Source organism: Zalophus californianus, chromosome 3 (assembly GCF_009762305.2).
Source record: "Zalophus californianus isolate mZalCal1 chromosome 3, mZalCal1.pri.v2, whole genome shotgun sequence".
NCBI lineage: Eukaryota > Metazoa > Chordata > Mammalia > Carnivora > Otariidae > Zalophus > Zalophus californianus.
Window position 1 is genome coordinate 93236977 of NC_045597.1, and position 26533 is coordinate 93263509.

The window sequence follows — 26533 nt, forward strand, 5'->3', positions numbered from 1 at the left end:
GAGGCTGTTTTCGTAGCCTACAGATAATCTCATCTCCCCCAGCCTCACCACCTTCCCACAGATACCGCATCCTTCCCTTCTCTACCAAACAACCCTGACAGAGTGGTCTCCAAGGACAACTCCATCTTCACTCAGCAGCCCCAGTTCTGCCCCACTGTGCCTGCTTCCCACCTAACTGAACCGTCTCACCCCAGGCAGCAGCTGCCCCCCTCCCGTGGCCCTCCCCTTCCCCACAGTGGTCCCTCCCCGACTTCCCCTCAGGTCTGCGCTCTCTCTCTCTCTCTCTCTCTCTCTCTCTCTCTCTCTCACGGCCTCTGTGGTACTCCCCGAGCCTTACCCTCCCCTCCCCACGTCTGAATCTTTCCCGGTAGTGCATCATGACCCCAATTTTCATGAGCTGCCTGCAGTCAGGTGGCTGGGAAATGGTAAGAGTGCCCTGCCCCCAGGCATCCCCACCCCCACACCTGACCAGCCATCCCCCGGAAATCACATGGGCCCTGGCGTTCCACTCCCCTGAGAGCCCAACACCTACCTCCCTGTGGTCTTTTTCTCCCACTGGGCCACACATCTTGAAGATGTTTCTGGACCAAATTTAAACCAAGATGTCATCTTTCACCTCCATGTGTCTGTCGGGATGAGTAAGGGTGCACATCTCATCGCGCTGTGGTTCCTTTCTGCTATTTGTCCTTCCCCTTGGGTGGTTGCTTGTCTTCTCACAGCAGGAATGCTTTAGCATTTAAGGAAACTCACCCTTTGTCACGTGGGTTGCAAATATTTTTTTCAAGTTTTTTTTTTTGTAGTGGGATTTTGATATAATATGCAGTTGAATTTTCAATGTTTATTTTTTGGCTTGACATTTACTGTCAATCCACTAGGCTTCCTTCTGCAGTATTCTTCTGGGCTTTTAGGGAGTGAAGGTTCCCCTCACCCTGCCCTCAGCCAAGCCCGTGGATGCATGTAGTCCATACTGGGCTTTGCCGGTCTTCCTGTGAGTGTTACCTCCAGCTTCCTCTAAAGGGGGGTGAACCTGACATGTGAGCCCCTCCTCCTGAGGATGCCCTGGTGTGGATGTAAGAAGGGGAGAGCGGGTGGCCCATCACTGTCCATCTGTCCCACAGGGCAGAAGAGCAGGAGGTTTTAGGACATCCACGGGGACGGGGGGACTCTTCAGCCTGGTGGTGAGCCAAGGCTGGGGGAAGGGAGTAGAAGGAATTTGGGGGGGGGTCTGGAGGCAGGAGAGATCAGTGCCAGGAGGAGAGCGAAGGACATTCCAGACAACAGTAAGAACAAAAGTGTGCAAGAGGATGGCTTATTTGGGGGACAATGCCTTGGCCCAGGACAAGTTCCTATGAGGGATGAAGGGGGCAGAGGGCAAGCTGGGGACACCAGAGTCACTGGATCAGCTGCAGGAGCGATAATGATGCTTACAGCGGCAAGAGCAGCTATGCTCCTTCCCACGTGTGTGTGTGTGTGTGTGTGTGTGTGTGTGTGTGTGTGTGTGTGTGTGTGTGTGCAGGCTCCAGGGTCCCCGGGGTCCCGACAGCAGGGAAGGGCGAGGGCGGGTCCCTGGCGCGGTCTGGTGATGCCCTAATTAAGCTGCGGGGACATTTCCCAGCCCAACTGTCACCCGCGCGCGGTGCAAGCCAGGAATGCATATTCCCCAAGCGCCAACAGAAGGAAGTTCTTCAAGAGAACGGAGCCCGAGGGCGTGAAGGGAAAACAAGCCCTGTTCACACGCAGGCAGCGCATCCGCTCGGCACAGGCCGGAGGAGGCGGAAGCGCCCGCTGCACGGTCGGGGTGCCACGGACCCCGCGCGCAGATGCTGAGCCGCCCCGACCTGGAGGCTCTTTTCCTGCCCGGTTCGTGCCCCTCCGCGCGGCCCTCTCGGGGACCCGGGCGCGAGCCACCCCCTTCGAGGTCGTGGCAGACATACCCCTGGACCTCCCTCCTCGCTGGGGCATCCTTGCTGTCCAGCCCCCCCCCCCCCGCAGCTCCTGGTCCCCCAAATACCCTCTCCTTCTGTCTCTGTGACCATGTGACCTCGAGGAAGTCACTCCCCCTCTGGGGGCTTGTGCTTCCTTCTTTGAAAAATCGGGTTAATAACCAACATTCCCCGCTGGCAGCCAGGATTGAAGGAGATACTCATGTATTACCGGCTCTCAGCCTGACTCGCAAATGAGAGATTTGAGCGGTGGAGAGCTGAAAAGATGTCTGAAAAGGAATTTCTCCTTTTCCTGCTTCAGAGAGTTTGCCTTCTCTTCCTTCCTCCACATGCAGCAGTGGCTACAGGATTCTCCAACAGGGGGGCATCATATGGCGCGCTCTGCCTAACCCCCTCCGCAGTTCCCTTCACCCACAAAACAGCCATCCGGGTCCTTGGCTTCGGCTTCTGGACACCTGTGCCCCAGCCAGGTCCAGATCTGGTGGTTCCAGGACCAGCCACGTTGCTCTGCCCACCTACCCTCCCAGCTGGTGCTCCTGCAGAGGCTTTAGTGAAGCGGGTGAGAGCGTGTTCTTGGGGGCCAGGTTGTTTGGAGTTGATCCTAACTTGATGGTCCCAGTAGCACCTGGCCCCTGGTAAGCTTACACTGTTATTCACTCCGCCCCCAGCCTGCTTCCTCTAGCTCACTGCCCTCTCTCTCTTTACCTGTCAGTCTTTCCTCTTGATTGTGATCTCCTGGAGCAGATAGCAAGCCTCCTTCAGGCTGCTTCCCCAGCATCTCACACAGTGCCTGGCGCACAGTAGGTGCCCAGTGAATTTAACTGACAATGCAAATGGCAGCCTCGGTGGTGTGGGTGAGCAGCCCCCAGGAGACCCTCTTTGCAAAGATAACCAACGTCTAGAAAGCCTGAAGTTCTACCATCAGTCAGTTCTTTGGACAGGACTGGTTCCATAATTTGCAGAACCTACTACCAATGAAAATGTGGGCCCTTCGTTAAAGAGTTAAAGATTTCAAGATGGCAACAATCCAGAGCCTTAAATGGAGCACAGGGTCCTTCTAAGCCCTACTGCAGAGGGCACACACCCGTGAAGCCGCCCTGCCTCTGGGTCTTGGAGGTTAGATGCCCCAAGTGTCTCCTATTAAAATATTCCCACTGCCCCACCCCAGCCTAGGGAAGGGTAGGCGATGCTTGCAATGTGGTCATGCTCAGCTGAAGTACAGCATTTCCCTTGTAAGGAAAGAGCTTCTGAAAATCCTCGAATCAGTGGGCGAGGATGTGGCCATTCTTCCAGACAGGCTGATGAAAGTCTGATTAAAAACAAAAACAAGACCCTAAGTAGATTCTCTTTCAGGGTGACTCACAAGCTTCTCAGGCCCTTGCCCTGCCCATTGTCTTGCTAATCAGGCCTTTCTTCTGTTCCCTGATTATTTATTGAGCGCTCAGTGTGTGCAGGCAGAGGCCTGGGGGATACAGCAGTGGCCAGGGGCCGTGAAACCCCTGCCCTCCTAGGGCTGGCACTGTAGTGCGGAAGACAGACAATAAATCTAAATAATGGCACAAGTATACACTATAATGTCAGGTAGTGCTGAGGGCTATCTGGTAAAAAAAAAAAAAAAAGTCAGGTTAAAGGGACAGAAAGTGGGGTGGGTGTAATGGTAGATAGAGTGGTGAGGAAAGGCCTCCCTGAGGAGGTGCCTTTGAGCAGAGACCAGAATGAGGGGAAGGGCAAGCCACACCCTGGTCTGGGGGTAGGGTGTTCTGAACTTCGGAATAGCAAGTGCAAAGGCCCTGAGGCAGGAATGTGACTGGCAAGAGCAGTGAGGGGACAGATGTGGGGAGCGTGGGAGGAGATGAGATCAGAGAGGTCGTGGGGACTCGGAGCAGGCAGGGGCTTGTAGGCTCCAAGAGGAGTTTGGATCTGATACCAACTGCCCAGAGGGCAAGAGCTCATTAGTGTAACTGACAAGCAGAGGTGACTCCCAATCTACTTTCCCTGGCATCCTGAGCTCCAGTACTTCGGCAGCCTCTCAGGAGCCATGGCAAGATGCAGGGAACACAGGAAATGAGAGGGTAGTGGGTTTAAATCTCTGTTCTGTGGGTACTGCTTTGGGACTTGGGTCCGATGCTTGAAGTCTTTGAATCTCAGACTCCTTTCTCGCACCCTCCAGCTTTGTTGGGAGGGCTAAGAATGTAAGGCACCTAGTGGGCAGCCTGGCATACAGTAGGCACTCAGGGGTACCTAGTAAGCATTAGCTAGAATGATTACCCTTTTTACCTTTTCCAGAGGGTTCACAATTGATTTTAATCACGGCATCTCTAGAATTCCAATGTCTCCGCCCTCTTGAGGAACAATAGTATTTTGTTATGTGCATTGTCTTTGAGTTTCCTTCCCGAGGGAGGAAAGGAAAGGAATTTAATACCAACCCCCCTTTTGGCCCCCCCCCGCCCCCGCACCTAGGGCTCCTAAATCCACATCATCTCCTGGCAAACCCTCAAGGCCGGGTGTGGGCACTGTTGTTCCATTTCATGGGTAAGGAAGCTGAGGCTTAGAGGGGCTCAGGGAGGTAGTAACATAGCTAGTCAATGACAGACCTGTGGTCAGCCCGGTGAAGCTGAAGGTCAGTTGGCTGCTCCTCCCACAGTTCTCCTGGGAAGGAACCTCAAGGGCCAAGGGTTATGGGCACAGCTGGGCTCAGACCCCGGCGCCCAGTGCCGGGGTCTGAATCCTGCCTGTGCTTCTGCTAAGGAGGTTACTGAGACTACGGTCTAACTGCTACGTGCCTCACTTTCCTTTTCTGTAAAATGGGAAGAATAACAGTCCCTCCCCTGTAGGGTTATTGTGAGAAAGAAATGAGAACCAGTGTGTAACACTTAGGACCATCCCTGCCTGGCACACGGTCATCACTCAAATAAAATTAACTACCGTATTATTGGAAAGCCACAACCCCGTGTTTTCTTAGTAGTGCTTTCTGAATCAGACCCTCCAAGCTTATCCTTCCCTAGGGTGCCCCAAAGGCAGGGAACTGGGTGCACGTTAGGCGGCGGGGTCCCCCTCCAGTGAGCACAAGTGGCCACCGCAGTATGCCCCACCCCACATGCTCTTCTGCACTGGGCCCTTACATTCCCCTGGGCCAAGAGGGAAAGTTGGGTTCTCACACAGGGTCTGACCTGAGGTGAGGGGAGGCTCCACTTGGGGCTGCCTTTGGGGATCCCTCTGGGATAGCCCCCAGACCATAAGGTAAGTCCAGGGTCTGTTCTGATTTTCACAGGTCCCCAGATCAACAGCATTGCTCTCGTTTCAGAGTTGGGCACACGGAGGCCTCTGAAGGTCAAAGGCCTTGCTGAAGTCTGCACAGCTTGCTGCGGGCAGAGGCAACAGTTTCAATCTGAGCTCCGCTGGGCTGAAGGAACCTCAGAAACTCTATGTCCAGACCTCTCCTTGTTCAGGTTGCGGAAGCTCAGGGTGGGAAGGAAACTTGCCTACAGACCTGCAACAGGTCAGAGATGCAGCCAAGACCCCTGACCCCTAGCAAGGGCTCCCCCCGTACCCCTTCCCTGCCCCATGCAATCCCTCTAGTGGGCATGCCTACCTCCAACAGAGACCTTGGTTCCTAGAATGTAGCCTGCCAGTCCCTCGCTGATGGCTGGTTTGTCCATGGGTTCAGATAAGTGTGTCACCGGCCGCCCCCCCTCTGTCCCTTGACCCCAGGGTCCCAGCTTTGAGACCTGCGTCCCACGCTTGGCCTGGCCCGGAGTTTGTTATGGTGCTTCTGTACTTTGTATTCTGCTTATCTCCTCGCAGCGTCAATATTTGCTATTGAAATGAATATTATTTGACTGTGTTTGAGGTTTTGCATTTTGCCCCAGATTTTGGGCCCTGGAAGGGAGACTCTGGGGTCAGGGAGGTGGCCTGGAGCTCCCAGCAGCCCCTGGGACCACAGAGTGGTCTAGGGCAGTGAGGAAATCTGCCTAGGATTCTCCCTACCAACTCCTTTTCTCACTGCTTCATCCATATTGTTAGACACACGCTCTTACTCATGTTCACTTCTAAGTCATCAAAAACCATTCCTGAGTGCCAGCCTCTTGCCGGGTACCTCTAGGTCTGGAAAGTGTAGGGATGCGTCAGCACGGTGTGTGGCAAACTCTTGCCAAAACTTACTCCTCTATCTCCAGCCACCCCCTTCCTCCCCCTGCAAGATTATAGCTCCCAGGTCCACTGCAGTTAGATATGGTCAAGTGGTGAGTTTGGGCCAAAAGAACGTCATCAGAAGAGATGAATGCCATTTCCTGGGCCTGTCTCAAAATCATCTCCCACATTCCTTCTCTTCTCTGCCTTCCTGCTGGAATCAAAAGATCCCACTGGAGAGCTCCGAGGCCACGCCAGCCGAGATGGCAGCCACTAGATGGCTGTGACTATTTAAATTTAAATGGGTGCAATGAAGTCCGGTTAAAAGTTCAGTTTTCTCGACTGCACTAGCCACATTTCAAAATGTTCACTAGCTAAATGTACACAGACATCTCAGAAGGCCCCAGTGGAGGGTGCTGCTCCAAGACCCCAGGATCCTGAATGACCATGTGGAAGGCTACCCACCAACTAGAGATATCCATGTGGAGCTACGTGTGCGAGTAAGCAACTTTCGCTGGGTTCAGATTAGCGGGGAGTGTTTGTTATTTACTTGACTAATACATATCTTTTGGCTTGGAGGAGCTTTCCATCTAGCAGAGAGGAGCAGATCATAAACATTCCTGTGCGGTGCAGGGATGCCAAAACAGAGAGACGTGGAGGCTGCAAGAGCCCGGGGCCTGGAAATGAGGAAGGAAGGTCGGAGAAGGTGGGCCAGGCAGAGGGAGAAGGGTGAGGCATTTTGCCTCTGTTTCTCCTCCTTGCTTCTTAAAGCCCTCCTCTCCCTCCTCCCCGCTCTCTCCCTTCTCTGGGCAGACATCATCACCCTGATCCTCCTTGGGAGGATCCTCCTCTCAGTGCCTGTCCTCTGGGGAGAGGGGGGAGCTGATTTCTTTGGAAAGGGAGAGGTGTGTCTGAGGCCATGGAGACTGAGCAGGCCTGCAACATGCAGTCTGCAGGAACTAGAGCCTAAGGCTCCATGCTTTCTCTGAAGGTGGGAAATAAGCCTGGAACTGGGGCTGGGCATCCTCACCACTTGGAGAGAGGAGAGCCTTCTGGAGGCAGATGGTAACACAAAGGGAAATCAAACCAAGAAACGAAGAGCGATTGATTCCCATGACTCTGTATGCCTGAAAGCAGGTAACCCTGGGCTTCTCGGTTAAGTGAGCTCATAAATGCCCTTGGAGACTTATGCAAGTTTGAGATGACAGCTGTGACTTCTACACGCTTCCTTTTATCTAGATCTTTGCTCAGGTAGAGCTCTGAAAAACTCACTGATATAGTGGTGCCAATTCATTCAAGACACCCCACTGGAATAAGTCTGATCAGAGTCATAGGCTAAGCCATGGAGTTCATGGTTTCAGCAATGATCAGTAGTAGTTGAGGGGGATGCTGGGCGTTATTTTCAGGATAGGGGGCTTTATTTTGTCCACACATAGGTGAGAGGGAGAAGGGCATCCTGGGCCCTCGGCCAGCCTACTGATCATTAGCAGAAGGGAAAGACGAGACAGACCCCAAGATGGGGTGGAGCGAACGGAAAACTCAGAGATAAAGCCAAGATTTCCTAAGTCTCTGAAGTCTGCCAAAGAGAGGCGGTCCTTACATTGGCCATCGGTCTCAGGCCAGTGTGGGGACAGTGGCCTGTAGTGAGGGATATCCCTTTCACCTCCAGGTCTCTGGGGCCCAGAGCCCACAGCCTCTGGGGCTGGGTTTCCTCCCTGAGGAAAGATTGAGCTCCCTCTTCCTCTCAGGCAAGGCCCCAGGATCTCAGGGATGTGGGATGTGAGGGAAGACTAATGTGGAAGGCAGGAGGCAGAAGGCCAAGGCCCAGGCCCAGGTAGGCCACAAACCTGTGGGCAATCTTAGCATATAGCTCAGGGCTCCACGCTCTGGTCCACTAAAACAAGTGTTTTTTGTTTTTTTAAACTAATTAAGTTTTAGTTTTTTGTTGTTGTTGTTAAAGATTTTATTTATTTGACAGAGAGAGACACAGCGAGAGAGGGAACACAAGCAGGGGGAGTGGGAGAGGGAGAAGCAGGCTTCCCGCTGAGCAGGGAGCCCGATGTGGGGCTCGATCCCAGGACCGTGGGATCATGACCTGAGCTGAAGGCAGACGCTTAACGACTGAGCCACCCAGGTGCCCCTGTTTTTTTAAACTAATTTAGTTTTGTATCTTTTTACTGTTATACCAGCCAGGCTAACAGTAGGAAACAGATTATGCACTCAAAGTAGAAAGATCTGAGAGTTTAAAAAAGGAATATTTACAAAGTTAAGGCCAAGGTGTAGGTCACCACGAGGGATCGACTTCCACCTCTAGGCCTCATCGGACTCCAAGCTGCCAGAGGGTTGGGACTGTTCAAAGCCCCTACATCCCTCACTGTAGGTTTCAGGGACATAACACAGGACTCAAAGCCTTGGGTTTCTTCTCCCTGAGTTCGACCAGCAGATTGATTTAACGACAATCGTCCCCCAGCAAAGACTGGCTAAGATAGAATCCAAGCAGCAACAGGAAAACCCCCAGAAGAGACTGTCCTGTGCTTTCAGGAGAGGGCCTACTAGCAGGCCAGCTGCTCAGCAGTTCAGCATAGTGGAAGGAGGCTGAGCCCGACATGGCCTGGGAGCTGGAAGCACCAGAGACTCGGCCTGCAGGAGCCAGAGGTGGTTGGTCCCAGGATTGCTCCACTTCGTCCAGCAGGTCAGGGCCAGAAGGGCGCCAGGAGCACTGGGCCCAGTTCCCGCAGGTGCAGACAGACAGAGATGAAGGTGATGGAGTGGCAGGCCAGGGCTTTCTTGCAATCACCCTGGGATTCCTCCATCATCTGGAGAACACATTTAACGACAACTGGACACAAGTTCTGAAGCCAGATGCCTCTTTTCAGTGTCTCTGTCTTCTTACCTGTAAAATGGGGATAATAGCAAAATCTACCTTCAAAGTCTAAATGAATTAATGAGTAGAAGGTTTTCCGGGCAGGCTGGTACATATTGAGGCCTCAGTGTATTTCAGATAATTGACAACAGGTTCTGGACTAACCCTGTGACCCGCACCAACTCAGTGAAGCCCCGAACAGCTTTGGGTCTGCCTGGTTCCAAAGCCTAAAGTCCCTGTCCCAGCTCCTTTCCTCCTGGGAGCCTACTCCACACTCAGGTCTGTGTGATGCATCCGTCCGTTCTAGGCTGATCTTTGCTCTAAAACTGTTGGCTGTTTTCTCTTGCGAGACAATCTGGTGCCATGGAAGGAACCTCCATTTTCTCATCTGAAAAACTGACTTGTTATGAAAAGAAATACATTAGTGTATTACAGCTTGCCAGGCACCAAAAAGGTCGACCGCCTTTCCTTCCCCTGGAGGGATTCCTGCAGAATCTCTGCACAGCTGTGCATCCCCTAATGCACTTGATCATCAGATTCACATGTGGTGCTGATTTAAAAAAATACAGATTCCTGGGCCCTGCCCCACCTTCCCGAGTCAGGTTAGGGTGGGGCCCTGCAGTCTGCATTGTGTTTCAACACCTGTGGTCACCTGGCAGCCAGCCAGCTGGCCCCTGTGTCTCCAGGCTTGGGGGGACAGGGAAGGCTTTGGCTGGGTCTAGAGAGCAGTGTGTGTGTAGGGAACAGTGACAAAGCCCAGCCTTGGAATCACACAGCCCTGGGCTGAACCTGGGCTGAGCCTTGCGATGGCTGGATGTCCTGGGGCAAGTCACTTCACCTCCACCGGAGCCTCGCTTTCCTCCTGCATCAAATGCACGGAGAAGCACCAGCCCGGCAAGGCCGCAGGGCAGCTCCTTGGCCAGTTAAAATGGAACGAGGTGCGCAGTGCCTGGCACCGAGTTCCCGGCAGCGCCCTTCGCTTCTCCCTGCAGTGACCAGGAGGACTGGAAAGACAGTGATTTCCCCAAAGGTAGGGCTTTCAGCCCAGGTGCTCCTGGCCTGCTGGCACAGGAGGGGTTAACGATGCCCGCGTCCGAGGAACAATAAGTGGCCCACGGTGGAAATGCTGAACTGCGCTGATGGGGCTGACAGGGGCTATTTTCGGAGCCCAACCGCACGGCGTAATAGGATTGGAGCGGAGGCAAGCGTGACCAGAGCCGATGTTCTCAGCTACCGAGGCAACGGCCAGCCGGCTGCGCCAAACAAAACACTCTGCTCCTTCTTCCCGCCCCGCCCCCCCCCATGGGTTTTATCTTGACCTTCACACAGGCCACCCTGTTTGGCAGCAAGAAAAAGATTGCTTTTGATTTCCTAACTGTGGTGCGCTTCAGACGCACTGCTCCCACACCCTTTGGCTCCAGCTTGATGTCCGTAGCGCAGTGGGGAAACTGAGGCAGGAGGGGCCGAGCGGGTCTTTGTAGAGTGGTCTGGGTGGGAGATGACTGTCTCACTTCCCCTGTCCTCCCTCAGTGTCCAGCAGGTTGGGGGTGGGAATGGGGGTTGCTCAGGAGCCCCGTGCTTCCTCTTTGTCATATCCAGGCCCTCGTGGTCTTATTCTTCTATTAACACCCCTGCTTGGCAGAGGCTGCCTTTCTGCCCTTGCATACCTGGGGACAGTGTCCACCAGCCTTAACCTTGCCACACCCACCAAAGCTTGCTGGGAAGGGGAAGGCATGGAAGGCTCCTGCCTTCAGGGCCCTAATGGTCTAGATGGGATTTAAAACCCGCCAAGAGGAAGGAAGGCAAGGGGCATCTCTATAGGTGCCCAGCGGTAAGGGGTGCAGGGGCACCCCCTTGAGGCCCCTGGCCTGCACTAGGAGTTTCATCTCTTAATCCTCACACCTTGCAACACAGGGCTTCCTGTTCCCCTTGTCACAGGCCTTTCGCCACTTACTAAGAAGTGACAGGGTTCCTTCGCCCTTTCCTCCAGGGGCCAGGAGACCCTTGGGCTCAGAGGGGGCTCCGGGGACCTCCCCAATGGCAGATTTCCATATACAAGCGTCCCTCCTAGCCACGATTTCAAGTCCCCGTCGTCAACTGTGGTCCTGGAGCAGATGATCCTCGTTCTGATAAAGCATCAGAGAGCCAACAGTAGCCTCACGCTCTGTCACAAGGCCTCTGTCATTCTCACGTCACCTCATCCCGTAGGCATTTTGTCATCCCAGAGCTACACAAGCGGAAGGGTCAGTACAGTAAGATATTTTGAGAGCGACCACATTCACATAACTTTTATTACAGTATATGGCTATAATTGTTCTATTGTATTGTTAATGATGGTTGTCAATCTGACCTTGCCTAATGGGGAAATTAAACTTTATCAGAGGCTCGTGTATATAGGAAAAGGCATAGTATATACAGAGTTTGGTATGCTCTGTGGTTTCAGGCAGACACTGGGGCTCTTGGGACACAGCTCCCTTGAATAAGCGGGGACGACTGTGTCAGGAAATAACACATTTAGATGAGTGGGACTGTACATGTTTTTTTTCTTCTTTTCCTCCTATGTGACCTTCCCGGTAGTCTGCCAGAGGCACCCAGAGCCTGGGGGAGGATGAGGGTTGAAACAAGGCACAAAGAGAAAGTGAGCACGAACCCGGACTAGATCTCCGAGCCCACAGCCCAGGAGTTCTGAGAGTCAGGCTTCTCTGCAGGAGAAAAGGTTTTCCAAGTTCTGCACGTTGTCCTTTATGTATCACATGCAACGCCTGCAGGTCCCAAGAGTGAGCTTTACTCCCAGCTGATGTAGGGTAGAGAGGACACAGAATGGGACAAGAAGGTGAGCTTGAGCCAGACAAGAGGGACAAGGGGGGTGGGGGGTGGGGTTTGTGGCTGAGAATGCTGTTGGGTTCCACAGGAGCCCGTACCACTGGCAGCCCAGGCTGGACCCCAGAGGAGAGAGAAAAAAGAAACTCTGTTGGTCAGAGGGGATGCTGAGTGACGCTGCTCCCTCCCCTATCCCCTGTGCTTCTGGAACCTGGGACCCAACCTCCAGAGCCCGTGCGTGCTTGCTGCCCCCAGAGTAGAAATGCCAGTGCATGCAGGCTCAGAAAGTGCTAGAAGGGCCTCAACTAGCACCCCAGGCTCCTAGGCTTTCAGCTGTGTGGAAGGGAATCAGAAGGGAGCTGAGAGTGGCTGGTGAACTTGCCAAGGGGTCAGCCCTATAACCAAGAAATGCGGAACAGCCAGCTATGCTGGGGGTCATCAGAGGGTGTTAGCTAGACCTCCAGGAAGCAGCTCCATGGAGTGGGGCCTGAGCAGCACGGCCCAGAGCAATCCCCCTGCAAGACTTAGATGCAGTGAACAGAGCACGGGATCCCTGGCCACAGAACCAGAGGGCTTGTTGCGAGCAAGATGGCTCATCCCCGCCCTCCCCCCCCCCAGTACCCTGGAGACCAGAGGGCCTTGAAGGCAGGGCCACCTCCCCTGCAGCCTAGCAAAAGGAGGAGGAGTGGCCTCTGGAAAGCAGAGACAGCCCTGCAGTGGAGGGCAGGTACTTAGCTGAGGGATGAAATGCACTTGAACTAGGAAGTTAACCCTCACTTGCCCAGCAAGATGAGGTCAGGTGGGGTGGTGTGTGTGTGTGTGTGTGTGTGTGTGTGTGTGTGTGTGCGCATCCAGTCGGGAATTGTGTACATTTGGAGACCCTGCCCCAGCGTGTGTCGGCCAAGGGCAGCCCTGCGGGGCTGGGTCTCTCCTGCAGACAGTGTGGCCGTAGCAGCTGGGCCTGAGGTCCCCCCAGAGTTATCTCTGAGGGGCAGGTTTGCAGAGCAAACGAAGAATGTAAACAGGATTGCAGGAGGATTAAGGCCTTTGGGCAAACAAAGTTCCCCAGCCCCCCCGGGGGGCTCCCCTGGAAGCACCTATTGACAGGCAAACCAAGGATGCGCTAATTTATCCTTTCACTGGGGCCCTGCCACTGGGGACCCTTGCCCCTCCCCAGCGTCCTCGGGCTGGCTCACTAGTTAACCTTGATAAAGCTGGGCACAGAGTTCTGCCCTTTCTGTCCCCCCCTCCACATCCCTCCCCCATGGTGACAGTGAATTAATGAGGTAGCCATGTGACTCTCCCGCCTCTGTTTAATATGCGACAGAGGTCAGAGTCACTGAAGCCCGTGTTGTCCGGGCTTGTCCAGAGAGGGAAGAAATGGCTGATCTGGGGTTTTATGTTTCTATTAATACCTGAGCACAAACGCATTGTGACTCAGCCTCGTCCTGCCCCGGTGCCCAGGGTCCGGCTCCCTCCCTCCCCCAGCCCAGGACCTGACCCCAAGGGTCCTGAAGTGGGGGGGGAGAGGAGGAAGGGAGTACTGGAGGGTCCAAGCAGGTGTCAGGTCCAGCGGCCCACTGAGGCAGAACCTCAGGAGTGGGTCCCCAAACCAGCGTTTTAAGAAGCAGTCCTGACGACGTTTCTAGTTGGATGACAGAGTTTAGGAACGACTGGCTCAGTTCGTATGGGACATCCAGATTCAGTGGGTGAATGTTGACTGACCACATGCAAGAAGGAATGACCCAGCCCTCCAGTCTTGCTCTGTGGCATTTAGAGCCAACTCCACCATTGAGCAGTTTGGTGACCTTGAACCAGGCCCTATACCTTCCCTCACATATGGAATGGCCTTTGGGGGAGGTTTAATGAGATACTCCACTTAAAAAACTTGCAGAGCACCTGACACAAGAGCACAGAGTAGGAGTAAGGGAGGAGAGATATATATAAGCCTCTTTATGAAGGAGTGATTCACATCCGATAAAATTCACCTGTTTGAAATGCACAATTCAATGAGTGCAATATATTTTATGACATGCAGTTTTATTAGTCTAATAGAATTGGTATTAATTTCCTTCCCCTCTGCCCAGGTTGTCCTAGGTGGGAGCCATGGGAGCCAGGCTCCCGCATGTCAAGGTTGAACACTCTTCTTCACATGGAAGCGTGTGTGATCCTGATGGCTGGCTTCTGCTTGTCCTAGCCACGGCTCTCATAAACACCCTGGCTTCCTGCCGCCTCCCTATGCTAGTAGGACCACAGCAGCTGGCCAGGCTCAGTTTGAGGGCTGTGGGTCACCATGGCTGAGCAGGTGTCTATGCCCACACCCTGTGGTCCTCAGATGGCTCTCGGGGACTAAACAGGTTGCAGGGACAGGGAAGCACCTCCCTCCACCTCCAGCTCTCCAGCCATCCTGCCTTGACCCTGATCCTGAGGGGGAGCATGAAGCGTCCTGCCCTCTTACTGGGGCTCCTTCACACGGTATCTGGACTACAGAGGAGAATTCTGTGAGAACCTGGAGCCAGAAGAGATGGGAGGGGGTGTCGGGGCATCAGGGCCATCGTGCTGCCCAGCACTCCTTCTGGCAAGCCTGAGCTGGGCTATTTTTGTTTCAAGATGTCCTTCAGCAGCTAAAAAAGTCTGTTCTTCCCTCCTTTTCTTGGGACCTAATCTGAGTTGACCACACTCACTGGTCTGGCTCTGGAGTTTGTTGGCCTGCTCTTCCATATCTGTATGCGGGCCATGTGTGTCCGTGTAGGGATGTGTGCATGTGCCTGTAGGACTATATATATGTGCATGCTGCACATATGCAGGAATGTGTGCAACACGCATGCGCTTTACGTATCTGAATGCGCGAAAGTACACATGCGCCAAGATCCTGTTGGTTTCCAACGTGCGGGCAGGCATGTGCCCCAATACATGCGTGTATGCATGTGGATATGCAAGGGCGTGTGTACAAGAAGATTCTAGTTCAACGAATTCTTCAACAATGCCAGGTGAGTAACCACAGCTGTCAGATCAGGGTTCAGAAATGCCGACCTCCCAAGACCAGGCATGAGACTCTGCTTTGCTGCATCATCTCTTCTAATCATAACAACCTGACAATGCATTATTAGCTTTTTACAGATGAGGAGTCCAAGGCTCAGGGAATAGTAACTTAAAGTAGCAGAACCGGATCTGACTGGTTCCACAGTCTTTGCCTTGTGTTACTCCATGTTGTCTGCCTACCATGATTGGAAATACACACACACACACACACACACACACACACACACACTGCACATTTTAATAGCTCACAACCAGGGCCAGTGCGTTGCTTTTATTTTCTGTGAGGAATGTAGTTTTTGCTGGGGAGGTCACTGAAGGACTGGCCTTGGGTGCAAATGCTCAACTCAGACAACTTGCCCAAAAGGGTAGACAGGCAGATGGACATTAAGGCCCTTGGGGCAGCATCCCGCAGAGGCTCCCCGATGAGAATGAGTGGACTGTGTCCCTTTACCACAGGACAAGTTAGACCCCTACTTTAAGGACCCCAAGTCTAGCCCTGAATCCTTGGCAAGAGGACAGCCCCATGTAGGAGCCAGATGGAAAGGCTCCCCTTGCCCTTGCCTGCTCTCTGCCAGCCTTGGGGAGACCCTGTTGTGCCCTGGCAGTCCCCCTGTCACCCAGACTTAAGCAGCCTCAGGAAGGGAGGGACAGAGGGAGGCCCTCCACTGGGAAGCCCTTTGGAAAATAAACATCTGTGCTTTGTGCCCGTTGAACCAAAGAGATTTGTCAGTTGCTTAAACCATCCTTCTCTCTTGTTGACCATAGGATATATTAGCCCTGGAAATAGTGGGGGGCTATAAGCTGGCTTCAGGAGCCCCTTTCGAAGAGGTGTCAGGTCATCCAAGTCATAAATCAGTGTGTGATGAGGCTTGCACTCAGGCCCTGGTTCCCCATGATCACAGTGGGCCAGAGCAGGAGTCCCAGGCTCCAGGTAGGGGGCTCTTTGCACACCACCTCCCTGAAGACTCTCAATTATCCTATGAGAAGGGGGCTTTCTGCCCACTTTAGGCGTGGAGCGGTGCCTCACTTGGCAAAGACAATGCAGAATGGGGGGAGGGGCTTAAGCCCCTCTCATTTCCCCACCTCTTGCTGCCTCTGTGTTTTGCTGCTGGGAGACACAGTTCTCCATCATCTGGAGGTCCCTGGGGAATGCCTCGAAGTGTCCTTGCTATCCTGCAGCTCAGCAATAAACCTTTGGCTTCTCCAGCCCCCCAGCCTCCTCACTCCTCAGACACACCCCAGGGCTGCAGTTCTGAGTCACTTTGGCTGGGCAGGAAGCCCAAGTCCACACCCATGCAAGGGGCTCAGGATGGGGGTCAAGAACCCTGAGATCTGGAAGGGCTCTGTCACCAAGCAGCTGGTCACCTTGGGCAATGCCTCCACTACTCCCTGGGGTCCCAGGTACCTTGGCTACACACCCATCAAGTCTAGGCGAAAATAACCACTGGCTTTGTATTCAGGGCTCACAGAGCCCAGATTCATCTCTTATTCTGAAACCCTCTGGAGGGCAGTCACTGTTCCAATCCTGGTCTCCCCTCCTCAGAAGTGCCTGTTTGGGTCCACTGGGCAACAGACACTGAGACGGGGCTAGCAATGCAAGGGGTTTATTAGGAGTAAAGGCCTGTGAAAGACAAAAGGTGGCAGGAGCAGAATGGGGCATGAGAGCTTCAGACCCACATGCCCGCATGATCTATACCGAGATGTGGAGCGAAGACCGCCCCCCAGAGTGGCCCGGTGCTGGGCAGGAACAGCCAGCCCCTAGACCCTCCCCCTGCCCCATTCAGTACCTGGCCGGGGTGCCCCGGAAGTGCACGGCCTTGACCCGGAAGCAGAGGTGGGTCACGAAGGCGCTGCCCTGGAGGCCCGAGTCCCTGTGTGCTCCCGCAGCTGAAGGGCAGGCTCTTTCTGGAAAGGAGGTGAAAGAGGCACCTCGGTGGCTGCCACACCAGCCCTGTGACCCAGGGCATGCAATTAACATCTCTGACTTCAGCCCTGTTGTGGCCCAGCCGTGAATCTGTCGCAGCGTTGTTGGAGACCCCATTTACAAGGCCGTAGCGAAGTGGCTGCTACGTGCAGGTTATGGGTTGTGGTCATTGCTGTTATCGCCTTGGTTTTTTAATCCTTACTGGAGTGATTTCTCCCTGGGCTGTTGAGATTTAAGTCCTGGAGGGAAGCTTTCACTCCTGCTTTCTCACCCTGGACCATTGGTGGGGCGATAAGGGGCTCTCACCAACAATCTGAATTGTGAGGGAGGTAGAGGCAGCAGTGGCCATGCCTGGTCTTTGTCTCCATCCACAGGAGTGAGCCTCGTGTGATGGAAAATAATTCTGGATCTGTGGTGTTACGAGACTCTCCCCCGCCAAATTCCTATGTTGAAGTCCTAACCTAACCTCCATCACCTCAGAATGTAACTCTATTTGGAGAGAGGATCTTTAAAAAGGTAAATTAAAACAAGTCATTAAGGTGGTCCTAACCCAATGTGCCTGGTATCTTATAAGAAGAGGACATTAGGACACAGACATCTCCCAAGAGAAGATGGTGTGATCACTCAGGGAAAATGCCCACATCTATAAGCCAAGGAGAGAGGCTTGGAACAAATCCTTCCCTCATAGGGCTCTCAAAAGGAATCAAGTCAGCCGACGCCTTGACCTCAGACTTCCTGCCTCCAAAACTGTGAGATGATAAATCTCTGTTGTATAAGCCACCCGATCTGTGGCGCTTTGCTATGGCAGCCAGGGCTGACCAATACGTGTGGTGACAAGGCATCAGTTAGAGTGCTTTCAGCTGCAGGTAACAAGACACCTGACAGACTGGCTTGACCCAGAGATATTTAATTACGTCATATAGCGGGAAACATAAAAGAGATGATTCCACAGTGTTTCAAGGCTCCTGCCTCTTCCCAGGTATACACTCTGCCTCCCCAGTTGGACTTTTGTTCTTTGGGCTACTTTGGATAGGTCGTCTGGGAGGGCCTCTCTGAGGAGATGACACTTGACCACGTCTTGCAGATTGAGAAGATGCCAGCCCTGGGCAGAGCTGGAGGAGGACCTGCTCTCATCGTCAGGAAGCCAGCGACCATGTCGCCCTTGGAGCTGGGGCTCGGGAACTATTGGCCACTGACTTGGACTCCCAGCCCAAGGACACCTGGTCCAATGCCTGCCTTCAGGCAGTGCCAGGCGTCCATCCAGCAGAGACAGCTCATTATATTCCACTGTTTTCCATTCCTGGCAACATCAGTTGAAGGATATGCAAATAAGAAAATCAACTGAATTTGTTTCACAAAGAACGACATTTAATCAGCACAATAAATCCTTACATATATAGTCTTTGGCAGCATAAGATGACAGTTAATGGAGAGAGAAAGGGTCGAAGGAAAAGCGTGAAGGGCAGAGAAGAAGAACAGAGAGAGAGAACTTTGGTTGTAGTAGGACAAACAAAGGGTCTTGAGACCTGAGGTCGTTTGTTCGTTCGTTCGTTCGTTCATTTTTTCATTCAACAAATAGTTCTTGAGAGCCTACCAGGTTGTAGGTATGACGATATGACACTGAGAACCTGGGTGGGGGTGATCCAAACAGATATTGCTCCTGCCTACCGGGGACTTCCAATGCACCAGGGAGAGGAGGACAGTCATGAAACAATTTCAGAGACAAGCATGTGGTTACAGGCAATGATAAATGCTATGAGGAGGGCAGGAAGAAAGCCTTCCTCCTAAGTTCAGCAGGATGAGTGGGAGTTAACTAGACAAAGACACTGGGATTGAAGGGTGGTGGTTCTGACGCAAGGAAGAGCTCCTGCAGAGGCCCTGAGGGAGGAGGAAGCATGGCTCCCCCAGACGTGAAGGAAGGCCAGTGAGGTTATCGCACAGAGGTGGAGCAGGAGGGTAGAAGGAGGTGTGGCGGGAGAGCTAGGCAGGGCCAGATCACATAAGATCTGCTGCGGACTGGTGAGGAGCTTGGATCTGGATGGAAGTCCAGGATTAGAATTTTACATTTTAATATTACTTTGGTGTCTGGTGAGGAATGGAGCAGGTAAGGATGGGATGGAGGCACAGGCTAGCTGAGAGCTCCTTGAGCTTGTCTAGGCAAGAGATGATGGTGGCTTAGACTAGGAAAGGATTCTAGACCTCAGCACTGTTGACATTCTGGGCTGGATGTGGGGCCCACTGTGGTGGGGACTGTCCTGTATGTTGTAGGATGGTTAGCAGCATCCCTGGCCTCTACCCACAAGAGGCCAATAGCACCCTCCACAGATCATGACAACCAAAAAGGTCTCCCGACTTTGCCAAATGTCCTTCGAGGAACAAGAACTTTGGACTAGGGGAATGATGGAGAAATGGAGAGAAGTGGATGGCTCGACAGCAAGGTGGGGCGGGGGGGCAGGTGAATGGGCAGCCGAGCATGCAGGGTGCGAGAGAGGATGGTGCTGAGGATGACTCTCAGACAACTGGATGGATGTTGCTGTTCGCTGACCTGCAGGACAAGGAGAGAGAGTCCATTGTGTAGTGGGAAAGGGAGTGGAGCACAGCTGGGTTCTCCTGTGAACCAGTGATGAGACCTCAAGCATATTATTTCTTTTAACTTGGTCTCAGTTTTCCCACCTTCAAAATACAAGGTTTGTACTAGGTCTAGAATAGCAAGTATGTAAAGGTGCCACGTGTCCTTCCTGCACCGGAGGCAAATATGACTAATCAATTACGGTTCTCTGAGCCTGGAAGCTTCTTCACACAGTGCTCTGGACAACTACCAGTGGAGGCATGGCATGAGAGACAAAACCTGTTTGCCATCCCTGAACTTGAAACTCATTTCAGTCCCTTCCAACTTGCCCAGTGTTGGCTCCTTCTTGGTAACCAAAGTAGACTTGATAAATTGTGAGCCACAGTGTCTGAGTAGGAGTGGGGACTCCCCACTGTCAGGCCAAATACTGATCTTACTATGTCATCGCCCCCACGGGTAGAGCAGCAAAACGGGAATTCTCCACTTATGCTCTTTGTTGCGCAAATGCAACGGGGCTGCGGAAGTCTCTAGTGGCAGGCTCCTGGAAGGCCCTGAAACTGACCCTGTCTCTCAGAGCCTTTGCCACTGTCCCCCGCCTCTTGCTTGCGGTGTCTCTGAAATTGTCTGCCTGTCTCAGTCTCCATGTGGCCCGCATCCCCCTTCACCGCATTCATGCACTCTGTTGCTGTCCCCCACCAGATTGTAACACACAGCATGGAAGTAGATGTTTTATTGTTTTTTTCACTTTTATTCAAGAACACTTCATGCTTTCTGTTAGTGCTTTAAAAGGCAGATGCATGAAATGTGAATTTTTAAATATTTGTCTTCCTTCCAATTCCAATGATGTAGCAAACCCGCCATTAGAATAACCCTACTCCTACTGTGGGTAGAATTGAATTGTGCCCCCGAAAGATCTGGTCAAGTCCTAACCTCCCTGGACCTGTGCATGTGATTTTATTTGGAAATAAGGTCTTTGCAGCTGTAGTCCCATTAAGATGAGGTGACAGTGGATTAGAGTGGGCCCTAAGCCAGTAACTTGTGTCCTTGTACGAAGGGGGAAATTTGGACACAGACGCAGGTGGAGAACACCAGCGATGATGAAGGCAGCAGTTAGAGTGATGTGTCCACAAGCCAAGGATGGTCAGCGACTGTTGGCAACCACCGGACGCCGGAGAGAGGCACCCTCAGCCCTCAAAAGAAGCCAACCCCGTGACACCTTGATTTCAGACTGGTGGCCCCCAGAACTGTAAGAGAACGAAAATCTCTGTGGTTCCAAACCCCCAGTTTGTGGTAATTTGTTAGGGTAGCCCTGGGAAAAGAATACAACCCCCACCCCTGATTCCGTGGGAATGAGGCTACCATTTATATCTGCGTTGCCTATGGATTTTTTTCTCTCGGGTTCAGAGACTCTCAGTGGAGAAACAGGTCTCCCACCTTCACCTCCTTGCCCTTGGGTCTGGACTAGACACCTGCTTCTCAGCCTCCCGGGCTCCTGAATGAGAAGCTTGGGGAGGGGTCTGTGCCTCGTGGGCCCGGCCCCGTGGTAGCCAGTCTCCAGAATCGTCTCAATGATCTTGGCCTCCTGGGATTCCCACTATCGTAATGTGTTCAACCCTGCACTTGGCCGACTCAGTTCCCTTGCCTCATCCTTATCCCAGGCCCGCTGGATTCTGTCTGTATTTCAAATGCTGACCTTTTGTTCATCATGGATGTTTTTACATTAATTTTGACTTTTCAAAATATTACTTACCTGCGGTGCTGGGTTTTTTTTTTTTTTTTTTTTTTTTTTTTAGAATCCCTTACATTTTGCCCACGAGGCAAGGCCTCCCTTTGCCTTGCCTGGCCCTGGCCCCCTCATGCTGCAACAGCGTGGACTACGTGATGGATGGAATAAGTCGGAAGTGTGTCATTTTTGAAGCTAGGTCACAGAAGACACTTTGGCTTTTGCTGGGTCTCTTAGGTCCCTCGCTCTTGGTGGAAGCTGGCTGCCCTTCAGTGAGGACCCTAGCAGCCCTGTGGAGGGGTGGGCGGGATGGGAACCGAGGCCTCCCACCAACGGCCAGCACCAGTGCGCCAGGCATGTGAGGGGCCACGTTGGAAGCAGCTCCTCCAGCCCCAGGTATGCCCCGCCAACATATTCATGCCACCTCATGACAGACACCATGCTGGAGCCATCAGCCAAGTTCCTTCCAAATTCCTGGCCCACAGAAACCGTGAGAGATACTACATGGATATTGGTGCTTCAAGCCACTGCGTTTTGGAGTGAGTTATCAGACAGCATTATTGACAAGTACAGTCCTCTACTTCAGCGTCTATGGCATCCTTCTCCCTCCCCTTCCTGCCAGCTCCTAGTGGTCCTTCAGAATGTCTTACTTCATGTGCTGCCACTTCCAGGAAGCCTTCCTGAATGCCTCCAACTAGGTTGAGCACCCCTTACACTCTACTCTCCAGCTGCAGTGATCTATCTGTCATTCCTAGAAAGACCTTTCTCTCCCCCCTACCCCACCCCCAGCCTCTGTACTCGCTGCTCTCCGCGGATGGAATGTTGCTCCCGTTTGCTTCTCCTTCTTTCAGACTCAGCTCAGACATCACCTCCTCCAGGGAGCCTTCTCTGACCCCTGGGTAGGTTAGCCAGCCTCCTGCGGGCCTCCCAAGCACCCGGTGCCGTCATCATCACTTATGTTAGGGTTCTGTGATGCTGCCGTCCCGAGTGACCTCAAGCTGTTGGGAGGGTGGGAAGCATGTCTTCTCGTCCAATACCTACCACAGGCCAGTGAGTGTGGGGCTGGGCGGGGGCATGTATCGGGGAATCATGACAAGAGGTGGTTGAGGTCTCTGCGGCAGCGATTCCCAAACCTGGTGGGGTATCAGAGCCAGCTGCTGCATTTTTCAGAGGTAGAGATTATGGTGTTGGAGAGAGAGATGTCTGCCTCCAAGGACAGACACCATGGACACCAGCCAGAGTTCAGGGTCAGTTTGGCACCACGAAAGACAGAACAGCTACAGCAGGATGAGAAACCCAGAGCCGCAAAGTCAGCAGCGACAGCATAATTCTTGGTGTCGGGCGAGGGGGCAGGTGGGGACAATGGCAGACTGGCGAGATGCGCCCCTGCCAGCTCCCAGCACAAAGGTCACTTCCTCAAGAAGGTGTGCGTGGACCCGGGCTGGATCAGGGCGGTGACCCCGTTAGGAGCTCTCTAGCACGTAGCACTCCTCCCTTGAAGGGCTTACTATTATTGCAATTAGCACATTTCCCGTATGATCCGAGTCAGCCTCCTGGACAGATGGAGAATTTCTCAAGGGCAAGACTATGCCCGTGTCCCCAGGACCTAACCATGCCTGGCACTTCGAGGATGCTCTATTTCTATTTGTCAAGGGAGTGGCTAATTGAATAATGTTACAACCGAACTTGCAGGGCGATGTGATGGAAGAAGGGAGGTAATTGTGTGTGAAAATAAATGAGTGTTGTATATGTTACACAAAAAGATCACTGGATGGAAGAAGAAGACAGCAAGTGAACCAGTATGTCGATGGCGTGGGCCACCTGCTTGGGCAGAGTGTAGGCTCTCCCCAGGGAGGAGCTGCAAGGGGTTTACTTCTTCTGTTTCTGAATCCGAGTGTGTCAGACCTATGCGGGAGGCCCTTCCCTATTTTGCCAGCCCCACCCTCTCAGAAGAGAGCAGAGTTTTCCTTGCAAAGCCACTAGCACCTACGATGTGCCTGCTCGTGTACTGGAACCTCACCTCACTCTGCGTCACTTACAGGCAAGGAAACAGGATGGGCTCCCCGTCCCAGTCGCTTCTCACCGCACGGTGAGTGTGTCTGAGCATCCGGCAGCTTCTCCCCTTCCCCAGCCCCTCGCCCACCACCTACCTACCTGCAAGGGTAGGCCCAGGAGCCAGAGGAGCCTCCTGGGGGCCCCTGTTGTGCCCCCTACCCCCAGTAGGTGCTACGTGGAAGAGACTCTTTGCTCCCAGAGGGCGAAGGTCAGATCAGACTCTGGCCAAGGGCCCCGGCATTTCTGGCCCAGTTTTGCCTGGGGAAGCCAACTGTGCCGAAGGTCAGGATGTCTGTGGGGGCAGAGTGGGAAAGTTAACATTCCCAAGGGACTCTAAGCAACAGGATTTCCTGACCTGGGACTATTGCCTTTCTCACATTATGTGGCCAGATTGACTTCCTGCTATTATTAATGCTATGAACATGATGAAGACATTTATTTAAGAGAAACAAGGGAAGGACTTTGAGGAGGCAAGTAGGATCATGGAACTTTCTATGTTTGGAGGGCTGGGACTCCAGCGTTGGCTCTACCTTCTTCCTGGGCCATCAGCTGGAGCAAGGAACTTCACGCCTGGGAGCAGCCTCAGTTTCCTTTTCTGTAACAGGCGGGGAAGGTGGGTGGTAAAAATATTGCACCAGAACTCACAGAATTGCTAGTGGGTGAAGTGAGGAAATTTATGGGGGAAGTGTTTTGCAAACTGGAAGGTACCATCAGAGGCTTCATCATCAGTTTTTTTTTTTTTTTTAGAAGATTTTATTTATTTGAGAGAGAGAGAGAGAGAGAGAGGGAGAGAGCACAAGCCGGCGGAGGGGCGGAGGAAGAGGGAGAAGCGGGCTCCCCGCTGAGCAAGGAGCCCAATGCGGGGCTCGATCCCAGGACCCTGAGATCATGACCTAAGCTGAAGGCAGCCGCTTAACTGACTGAGCCCCCCAGGCGCCCCCATCATCAGTTTTGATGCCCTCCAACAATGTGGTACTGCAAGCAGACCTTTCTCAGCTAAAGAGTCCTCAGTGGTTCCAGGAAAAAATCCCCCTCCGCGGCCAAGTCCAGGCCACTGGTAGGCGGGCCACCTGCTCCCACATGCACCTCCCACATGCACCTCCCACTGGCTCTGGTCCAGTGGCGCTCTGCCCCTTGGTCCTCTCCACTCTTCTGCTTCTGTACTTCTTTGTGCTGGGAGTTCCTCCCTGTTCTCTGCGGCATTTTTCTGCATCCTATAACCCCATGGTTCTCCATGTATGGTCATGAGGCAGCGGCTGGGTACTTGTTAGAAATGCAGATTCTCAGGTCCTATCCCAGACGTATTAAAGCAGACCCTCTGAGCGTGGGGCCCAGAAATCCGTGTTTACACAAGCCCTCCAGGGGGTTGCGATGCACATACAAGCTTCAGCATCACCGGATGGCCTGTCTCTGCATCTGGGCTGTGAGCTCCCTGCTGGCCGGGACTGAGTGCCATTTAGTGGCTCCCAGAACCTGGCACACAGAGGTCACGAGTGACCATGACATGGCCTCAGGGAATCCCCGTGCACCGCTGAGAACTGGGACTAGTGCCTCACAGACGTGGCCTCACCTTCCCACCAGCACATCGGGGCTCCCAACATCCCCCCCCCTTCCCTTCCTTCCCATGGCCCTCTCCCTAAATGCTCACAAAACCTCAAGGCCCCCTGTCTGGCCTTTTCCAGAAAGCCTCCCCTGAGTCCTAGAGTGGCCTGGTCTGCCTCCATCTCCCTCCACAGCCACTGTCTGAAATTCTGGACACCACTCTGGGCTCATACCTGTCCCACCCTCAACAAGGTTGCCCTGAAACAGAGGGTCCCTTCTGCCTGCATCCTTCATGCAATATTTTGCCCCGCCCTGGTTTGTGTTCCCAGGAGCCCTATTGCTACAGGGTATCGGCTTCTGCAGCCAGTGTGGACTCACCAGGCAGCCTTACAAGGCTCGTCAAGGTGGGTAGGTCTGTGAGTGCTTGTGCCGACATTCACACCACTCTCCTGCTTTCCTGACCTGAGGATAAAGAAAAAGAAGACCTTCAACAAGCCGCAGAGTTTTGTCCCCCAGCTGCTCTGAGCCTCCTGGATGCAACTGCGGGGTGTGCAGTGGTGGTGTGCTGGAAAGACCCTGCCGGGCCACTCTGGCCTCTGCCTAACCCACGACTTCCCAAGGATTCGCTTTTATCTGCCTGCCCTTGCTGGTGCAGCGGATGGGTCCCTGACTCCTTCTCTCCAGCCTTGGATGGGAGCCAGCCTCATGCGGCCAGGCTGCCTGGGTCTGAATCCTAGCTGTGCTGCCCAGGACGAGCTACTCAGCCGTTTCGTGCCTCGGTTTGCTCACCTGTACAATGGGCCCGTGTAGTAACGCTTAGCTCTTAAGGCTGTTGTGCAGACAAAATCAGAGAGGACCTGCGAAGGGCAAAAGGTAGAAGTCCCATGGAGGAGTCCCCAAAGCTCTTGGTTAGGAGGTGATGGTACCTTCTCCCCCGGGGGAGCCCAGGGAGGGAAGAAAGGAGCTGGGGAGTGGAGGGCTGGGTTGGCCCCAGGACTGGCCTCCTCTTCAGCCTGCCCCCAGCCACCACCAGATCCCAAATCCAGCATCACACACGACTGTAAGTGGGTTGTGGGACCAGAATTTCTAAGCTTTTTGGCTGCAGGTATGAGGACCCGATTTAGTGAGAAACAAAACGTTTGCTCCTTTTTTGTGCTTTCTCAGTTTCCATTGTCTGAGAGCAAACAACTTCAGCAGTGCCTTAGAATTTGTCCTCCATCCATTACGCCAGCCTCTGTGTGCGTTTGAGAAGTATTCAGACACGTGCGGGTGAGACAGATCTCTTCAGCTTGCAGACGATGCATGGTGCCCTGATGGCTTCTCTGGCAGACCCCCTACCCGGGTGCCTCTAGGCTGGGGACCAGTCGGGTCTCCAACAAAGAAGTGTTACTATAAACCTGGCTCTCCCTTACATTGTGCCCAGCAGGTAGTAAGATAAGCCCATTTCACAGATAAGAACACAGAGGCACTGAGCGCTAACTGCCCATGACACAAAGCTGGTGATTAGTAGAGCATGGGTGAGGTCTGGGTGTCCCCAAAGCCCATGTTTTCCCCCTACTCCCCTCTTCCAGGCAACAGCAAGTGACTATTAATCTTGTCTCCCCAGCTGAGGAGTGGGAACTCCAGAGCAGCAGGGAAGTATCAACTATGGGCGATCAGTTAACATTCCCAGAGTAGCTAGAATGTCAGGTGCTTCTCCATCTGTTACCTCATTTACTCCCTCGGGCATTCAGTCAATTGTCCTATATTACGGAGGAGAAAATCAACTCCCAGAGAGGTTGAGGAACCTGCCCAAGGCCACACAGCCAGGAAGTGGCAGGGCTTGGGCCCGAATCCAGGGCTGTCTATCCCAGGGCCTAAGACGGAGGGAGTATGAGTAGCTATCTTGAGCCATAAAATACCCCTCATGACATGGTGGGTATCA